Source organism: Stegodyphus dumicola, chromosome X1 (assembly GCF_044657685.1).
Source record: "Stegodyphus dumicola isolate Sdum_Otavi_A_Nest chromosome X1, ASM4465768v1".
Classification (NCBI taxonomy): domain Eukaryota; kingdom Metazoa; phylum Arthropoda; class Arachnida; order Araneae; family Eresidae; genus Stegodyphus; species Stegodyphus dumicola.
This window is the reverse complement of record NC_140780.1, coordinates 114,936,601-114,945,940: the sequence shown is the minus strand read 5'-3', so window position 1 is coordinate 114,945,940 and position 9,340 is coordinate 114,936,601.

Genomic DNA, 9,340 nt, shown 5'->3' with positions numbered 1-9,340 from the left:
GTGGTGGATACAGCGTCGATGTCCCGAAGACAAGATCCACAGAGACAACGAAGTGATGCCGGAAATAACTACAAATAAAAGAAAAAGCCGAGGTTCGACAAGTCAGAAAAGAGCAAAGCTACAAAGAACGAGGAGCCAAATAAATAGAAAAGAACAAGGAATTTGTCCAAAAGTCAATGATCTCTCAGATGTGGCGACAAAACGAAAGCTAAGCAACCAGTCTTAGAAGATCATCGAACGTAAAGGAGTGGGAAAGAAGGTCAGTAACGAATTGGGTCTTAAACGACAAGGAAATAACAGGTCAGCCAAGCCAGAATTTAGGCTGCAAGCGACCGATATAAGAGGAGCCATGTCAACAGTCGAAGGTCAACACGAACCACAGGATATCTCCAACGGCAGATCGGTTATCGAAAAAGCGGCCTGCTACGCCGAAATTTTCACAGCACCAGAGCAAGTCTGTGAGAATAAGGAACCGCTCCCAGAAACACAAAGGACCAAATAACATAAATTAGATGAAACATGAATTCGCGAAACCCAATAACATGAATTAGGTAAGATAGAGTAAAGATAGGTTTTGGCATAATAGGATAAATTTTGGATTTTTGGAAAGTTTAGAAATTTGATAAGATTTTTGGATTACGTGGTCGAAAATGATAAACAGGATAAAGTAGTTCAATTTTGTGCAGTTTAAAAATAAAATATCCGATAAATTAGCAAAATTTCAAAAGAGGCATTTTAAGAAGTATACTTATATGTACATTAAATAATATGCGATTTAGTTACTGAATAAATTAATGATAATCAGAAGAATGGTTTGAGCATCTTAAACACACAAATTAGTTAAGAATTAATTAGTAAAATTAGTTACACAGAGAAATTTAGTTAAGATTAGAATATTAAAAACTTAATTAAAAACTTAGAAATTTGAAAGAGATGTAATATGAAATTAAAAGACGGAAGAGTTAAAGAGGAGGGTATAAGTAAAGCACAAACAATTGTCAAGCAGAGTGTTCTAGTGCCTAAAGTTTAATAGAAACTGGTAAACCAAGAGACCGATTACGAAACCTCAGCACAACGAAATTCTATAGAGACGTAAGTACTTTGCAAAGTTTGTGGTATTCTTATGCTGTAGTTACTGCACACGAAACTGAACCATTATGTAAAGTAGATAAATTTAATTATCTAAACTCATTTTAACTGGTACAAATGTGGTTACTAAATTCTACTTTCCGGTATGAAAGATTTAGCAGTTAACTCACATTCGAATAAACTGTTATATCGCTACCTCAATAAAATTTGCTTATCTCTTGACTTTGAAAAGCATCTGAGACGCTATTCAAATGCAAATATGAGGTCTTAAATCATTAAATCTAGAAATAAGCACGCATGGTAATTTATTGTGAAAATTAATTCGGAAGATTTTCCATTAGACTTTAATCGCCAAAACATTAATGACTCAAGTGTTGACAATGAAAAATTCTTTAAATTTTTCTTTAAAGAAATTAAGCTTCAGAAACATCGAGAGCCTATACCCCAGTCAATCGCAGAAAACCATGTTATAAAAATGTTAGGTTCTTATTAGTCTTAAGTATTTTTATTTTTATAATTGCATTTCATCTTCCTCAACAATGAACTATTTCTTTCTCTCCCTCTCTCTCTCTCTCTCTCTATATATATATATAATATTAAGTAAATAGAAGAAAGAAATGAAGAAATCTTGGAAAATGTAAAATACTTTGTATTTTATTTAAAAAAATGAGTTTTTTTTTCTTTTAAAGACAACATTTTTCTTTCTTTTCTGGAAGTTATGGAGGGGCATTGCTTTTACTAGTTTGATCGAATTTTGTTTTTGCTCTGCTTTTATATATCTGAATATGTTTTTTGAATTTGCTATCAATTTTAATTTCTAACAAAAATGAATTAAAAAGTCCTTTTTTAAAAAATATTGTGCAGTGATTATTTTTACGGTTTTGGACGAATTTCGTTTTCTTCTATTTTGGTGTATCTAAGTATGTTTTTTGAATTTGTAAAAAATAAAAGATGCATATTAAAATCGAACTAAAATTTTGTTACATGGCAAGAGAACTACAGAAATTGCAAATAAAACTTCATAAAGCCATATTACGCTATTTATAAGTTGACTAATGCTAAAATATTACTGCTAATACCAAAATATGCTCAAAATTAAAAGATAACAGGCACTTACGCTATCTTCGTTTTCAGAAATATAATTATTTAATAGACTATTTTATCTCCTTCCAGTAGAAATGTTGTCTTCCGCCTCGCAGTGGATTTAAATTGTACTGATGATAACGTCAAGGAACTCCTATGAAGTAAAATGCTGTTTTTCTAGAAGGGCAGGTGTTATGAGGAAAAAGTTTCGACACCAAGGTTAAATAGTTTTACTTCTAGGTACCATGTTATATCTGAAATTCCTATATTGTTAAATGTTAAATATGAAACTACTTGCCGTAAAAGGCAGTAATCGTATAGTGAAACGTGTACAGCATTTTTGCGTTGTGAAAAAAATGCATTCCGGGACCGCGCCGTGAGAGGATCGAAAACATAAAACATATACAAGATATAAAGGAAAAGTTCATATTAAATATATAAAGAAAACATACTGTAAGAGGTTCCAGATTAAATAACAGTTTATTCAATTACAACACAATAAGAAAAATCTTAACCTCATCTGAGAGTCTGTTCATTTAAATTCATAAAAAAACTTAAGGTTTGTCTGGTGATTTAAAAGAAAGGAAAGGGAAACAATTTAAGGCCTGAGAGTTAAATTTTAGATTTGACGTTGTTTTTTTCTGCTAAGGACGTTTTTGAAAAGCTTGCCTAAAGTTCAAACACACCAAAAAAAATAAAACTTATCTTGAAGGGACATCTTGAAGCGGAGGACTCTTATCTTATCCCGCGTTGATGTCGGCCGGGCTCATCTTGACACTGGTTCTAAAAATGTAGACCCACTTCACTACTGTAGAACAGAAACAGGAGCACTGCTGCCCAGGACGGCTATCCGCTTGGTCCTGAAAGTCCTATGTCAACACGCAGGTAACTCGTTCAAATTTCGCCGGTCAGAAACGTTGTTGCTAGGAAATTACGGCTCGCCTGTTCTTACTCATCCCAAGAGCAAGCTTCACGGGTAACGTCCCAAGTAAGTTCCAGAGAAACATCCACAAGTCCAGCCAACCAGTAAGTGCGCGAGTCCAAAAGTAAGTGTGTCCAGAGTAAGTGTGTATCCAACTCGAATTTCCTTCGTCTCCTTCACCAAACGGGCTCCCACTATGGCTTCACTTATCGCCCCCTTAATTATGGCAAAATCTTCGTTTTCAACTCCAGAATGCGGAAAAAAGGGTGATCGCGCATGCGCGCCCTTCTTCACTTAGCCAACAACCGGACCCTCAATCGCCAAAACCTGAATGACTTACATTGAAAGACAAGTAGCAACCTTTGACCTTTCCGTCACGTACTTTCCTCTCTTAAGGTCAACTAACAATGAAAATTCTTTCTCGAACATTCTAAAGCGCGCGAAATCATGACTTGGCGAAAATTGCCTCCCTTTCCCTGCTTCTTTCACAATGAATAAAAGTTTGTACAAGATTTACAAATAGAGGAAAATAAATAATACTCTTTTAAACTAAATAATATTCCCAGAAGCATCTGTCTTTCCCCAAAATTAAAGCCTTAAAATAAATAATTCATAATCAAATAAAAATTAAGATTTCCATAAATCATAAAATCATTCACCTAATTTTTATAACGCTATCAGATAATTTCTCTACATAACAGAGGCAAGAGTTCTTAGTTTCTTTGAGTAGAAAGCTGATGCCTCGTTATTCTCCAAGCTAGAACATCCCAGTAACGCTCAATAGGTCACACTAATATATTTACCAATCCATTTGGAGAATATCGTCTTTCAGTTTAAATTTATTCAATCACCACAGCAGGTTTTTTTTTTTTTTTTTTTTTTTTTTAAGTTGGGCATTCTATTCCATGAAAACGGGTTTACAGCACCCTAAATCAATCTGATTTGAAAAAGCACTATCTTATCTACACTCCTCGACACAGTTACAGAAATTGCATCATATATGAAAGAAGTTCCTTTCTAATGTTTCTTGTCATTCCTTCTCAAATATGAAAAGTTCAACTAAGCAAATTGTGTCTTTAGAGATATGCAATCGAACTTTGTTGCCTGTTCCAGATTCCCTCCAGTTTAATGAACGTCCAGAATCGCTGTTTAACCTGTACTGGATTCATCGTTTGTTCAGCCATCTGTGTATGACCTGTCTTGTCTTGAGTCTAATCATCAATCTTGGGCTTCATTTAAATATCTTCCGGCCATGATTAGCAACATATAAGCACATGTTTTCTTTTATTATTTGCTCCTATTCTCTTATCTGCAAATTCTGTGGCAAAATATCTTTACGGCAGCAGTTTTTTTCTTAGGACCATGTAATTACCATGAATAATTATGCTCATTAGAGTTGTCTTTGCCCAGGTAAGATCACATTTACGATTATCCATCAATATGGGATGTCGGTGCGTATGTGAATATGTATGTGTGTGAACGTACATACTTAATTGCAATAATTTTGTAGATGATGACATAGTTATGGACGAGGTGTTCTTAGAACATCTATTCTTGTTTTACACATCACTAAGGGTGGTATGGGACTCTCAGATTGTATACAAAACTTTTAACATTTCAAAACTATAGATGATACAGCGAAGCAATGAGATACGCCCTAGGAGGAAGAGCAAGTAGGAAAAATACAGCACATTCCAGCAAAGGGCTATTTATAAGATCTGAATCCTTTGTTTAAAATTTGGCCTGCTATTGACCAAGAGTTTTACGGCCGTGCAGATGACATAATACTGGTTAGGTTTTCCAGTGACGTAATTTAGATTCCAGGAAGAAGATATAGTCAAATTCAAATTAGCAATTTTCAGTTTCATACTTTTCTATCTTTGATATATATATAAAATCCCCTTAAATGTTTTTAATAAGAAAATAAATTGCATATTTTAGTCAGGTTTCAGAAAATACGCATTTACTATCTATTCAGGATGCCTAAATTATTAATATATTGCTTCCTTTGTTATTTATATCTATTCAGGATGCCTAAATTATTAATATATTACTTCCTTTGTTATTTATATCTTTCGTATAGGTGAACTAAACTAAACTGGGCGGCACAAACAACTTACAGAGAGCCATGGCCGGCAGTGCCCTGATATCTACTTTCTAGACCATGGGCTCTGAGGTGCTTGTTTTAGTATAGCTACTGTAGATAAATATATTTAAATGTAATAAATTAATGGAAAATTAAAAATCTTGTTGAGGGTGCAGGAGGGGCCAAGGATCACCAAAGGGTTGAGTTAGGCAATTCTCACTTAAAATTAGAGCTAGTTAGCTAAAATTAGAGACAGGAACGGTTATCGCAAAAAAGGATCCTGACGTTTCATCGCCATCGAGAAGTCTTGCATCTGCTTGCAGGATGCTCAAGCGATTTCATTAGTGTGTAAGGTTTTATTAAGCTAACAATCGGCTTTTTGTCGTTATTGACAAAAGTATTGCATAAGTATACAATACATTCACCTCGGTATTGTATAAACACATTGCTGGAGATGATCGCTTTGGCATAAGTAAATTTCTTCTTACAGTTGAAATTATTTGTATGCAGAGAGAGAGCAACTGGATAAATCGCATCGCCTTTTTAATCGCATTTGAACTACATCAAAGCAATATTTTTTTCTACTGCGCATAAGTTGATTTTTGATTATTCTAATTTTCGCATATATTTCATTTAGAATTTTAACATTTTACGTGTGGTATGCATGTATTTATAAGCAACAATAAATTATGGAATGCACTAAAACAATCTTTCGTTTCACTGAGCCAACACTGATTTTCGACCGTTAAACTTTAACATGCATTTTGTTTAGAATTTCCTTTTCCAATGTGCAATAAATTTATATAAACAACAATCCCAAGGATTACTTACAACTAGTGCAGAAACAGAAATCGTCTTAACTCCAAACAGACGGAGCTGCAAATCGTCTGAATTATGAACTGTTGCCGTGATAAAATGAAAATTGTCTTTACAGGATATAATGCATCACTTTAGCTATTTATTGCAAGCTTCTTTATGGAATCTGTTCATGTAATTTTAAGAGTCTAGTTTCATGTACCCCAATTCATATGGGAAAACAGTCTGACCAGTGAGAAATTAACGTCAAGTATGCAGCTTGTCGCACATTTGCCCCATAACAATTTGCATGTGTAACAAGCTATGTTTCTGACCCACAGCATTCGATCAATTTCCTCATATATAAGACTGCATTATAGTATACATTAATATAGGCACTTCAGGGCCGTTGCTAAGCCCTTCCCGAATTTGTTATCGTAACTTATGTGGTCTTCAGTACATAGCACTTATATTCTCGACCTAATTTCAGACTTTAATTCAAGTCAGCCTTCAATGGCGAGCATTTTGCGAAAGCGAAACAAGGCTAAACTGGAATGAAGTGGAAGACAATTTAACTAGACAATATTTCCTCCCCCCCCCTCAGCTATTTTTTCGGGTTGTTGTGTTTGTGAAACTAACGTGAACGAAACACTAACATGAAAAATGTATCAGGAAAACCTATAAACTGAGCTAATTAATTCACAATTTAATGTAAAACTTATTCAAAAATCGGAAGCTGCAGAGTTGATTAATTTTTATTCGTACTGACAAAAAATAAATATGATCAGTTACAAATTTGTGCACTAAAGGTAACTGTCTTGTTCGGAAATGTATTTATATAAGAACAACATTTTATTCACAGTTGAAAATTACAGCAAGAAAAGAACCCGATTGACCGCTGAGCGTCTACGGTCCAAGATGAAGATAATTTGCAGTAAATTTTCTCCATTGCACGGACTATACTAACAAATTTTATGTTTAGATTCAAACATTTATAATTATTTACCTACTAGTATATGTATTTTAATTTTGGATTGAAAGAAAAATTTAACTAGCCCCTGTGGTTTTACTTTTCCGGCAAAGCTTAGCTTCTTTAGATTTTCATGTTACATTGGCAAGTATAATCCAGCCGATTTATTAACCCGTGGTACAAGTAGTGATTCTCTTATAAATAATCAAACTTGGTGAACTGGAAACTACCTTCCTAAAAGAAATTATTCCTGAGCTTTCAGAACTTAGTGTTAGTATTTTAATGAACTGAAAAAAGACTGTGATAATATTGATTCTTTGAAATTCTTTAGTATAACAAAAGACTTTGACTTTTAAAATCGTATTTTTGACTTAAGTAATGATTTTATGTATATTTTACGTGTTTTAAGTTTTCTTTTCAGGTTCATCTATAATGCAAGAAACCCAATCACCAAAAGATCAGGGTATGTAACCGCTGCTGAACTAGACCAAGCAGAAATTTTCTTTATCAAAGAAGTACAATCTTAAGAAATTTTGCCAGAGCTTAAAGATTTATATAACGGTGAAACAGTAGCTCCTAATAGTAAGCTAAAAGGTTTAACCCCTTTTATTGATAAAAATTCCATCATTAGAGTTGGTGATCGTTTCCAAAATTCTAATCTTGAGTTCTGTAAAAAAACATCCTGTTATGCTTCCACAAAAAAATGTTAATAGATTTAATTGTAATGTATTTCACAAAAGGTGCTTTTACGGGGGACCACAAACTTTATTACATTATGTGATAGAAAAATATTGGCCCATAAATGGGATAAATATTTGCAGAAAAATTTGCCATCAGTGTGCTGTTTGTATTAAGGCAAATCCTTCTACTTCTGCTCAGTTGATAGGAAATTTGCTATTTGAGCTTGTTAATGAAAATTTTGCATTTAATGATACAGGCATCGATTTTGTGGACCTTTTCTTGTGAAATCTAAAAACCAACGTAAGGGTGTATTCAACAACGTTTATGTGGCCATATCTGTTTGCCTCGCAACGCGCGCAATTCATTTGTAAATCGTAACAGGTCTAACGACGTAAACTTTTATTTCTTGTCTTAAAAGGTTTTTTCCCTCGAAGAGAACGTTTTACGTATAACGCACAAACATTTGCAGGTGCGGGAGCAGAGGTAAAGAGATTGTTTAACATGGTAAAGTCTCCTGATGAACTTATAAGGTATTTCTGCCGCCTTCTTAGCATGCCTTCGTAATGTAGTGCTCAGTACACTGGGCGTGTATTCCGGAGGTCAGTGGTTCGATTCTCGGAGAAGGTGCTGCTCATTTTTCATCTTCTGCTTCCAATTAACCTAATATCTCTACAAACTGTTTACAGGATATTTATCTTCCAATGGTGTTGACTGGAAGTTCAGCTTTCAAAAAGCTCCCAGTTTTGGCGGTTTGGGGGAGGCTGGCGGGAACCCATTCAAATATCACTTAACACCAGTCATGAGAAATACTGATTTAAGTATAGAGGAGATTTTAACAATTTTAGTACAAATCGAAGGATTTCTGAATTCGCGCCCGTTTTCTCCTGTGTCTTTCGATCCTAATTATTGCAGAGATTTGTCCCCCCGGACACTTTTTGATCGGCAGAGAAATCACCTCTATACCTGAGTCTAATTTAACAGGTATCCCCGAAAACAGATCTTCCAAGTGGCAAAAAATAACAAATTATGTTCCAAAGATTTGGCAGTTGTTGCGACAAGATTATCATAATAATTTACATCAAAGATCAAAATGGCTGTTTGATAAAAATAATGTTAATGTTGGAACTATTGTAGTTATAAAAGATGAAAATCTTCCTCCAACTAAAGAAAGGGGTTGGTTGCTAGAATTGCTGAGATATTTAAAGGCAAGGACGTAAAGGTAAGAGTTGTCAATTTACAGTTACCAGATGGAAAATTTCTTAAAAAGAAGTTGTCGTCACATATGCATTTTGCCAAATCAGTAGTTAGACTATATGGTATTATTACAGTTGTGTTGTATACATTACGTTATAATTCTTTTCGCTTAGATTGTTATACAGCGCCATTGTGTTATTATACATTATTGTTATTCAAGTTTTGCAAAATTTGTTGTGATATTCTCATATTGAAATTTGCAATTCCAATGGGCGGGAGGAGGTTGTCTTATCTCCTGGGTTTATGAACTGCAAAATGTAGAAAATGCCTCGAGAGGGCAGTTCTGCGCAAAAAGGGAAAACCCCTGCGTGTGCTTTCGCTTTTGTGAAGTGAGTGTTCCCACAATTGTTGCGCAAATGTTCAAATAATTGTAGAGATGTGAAATAAAGCTAAGTCCTGACTTTATAATGTGTTTTTGAGTTATTTGAGAGACGTTGATTTACATATTATGTTACTTTCA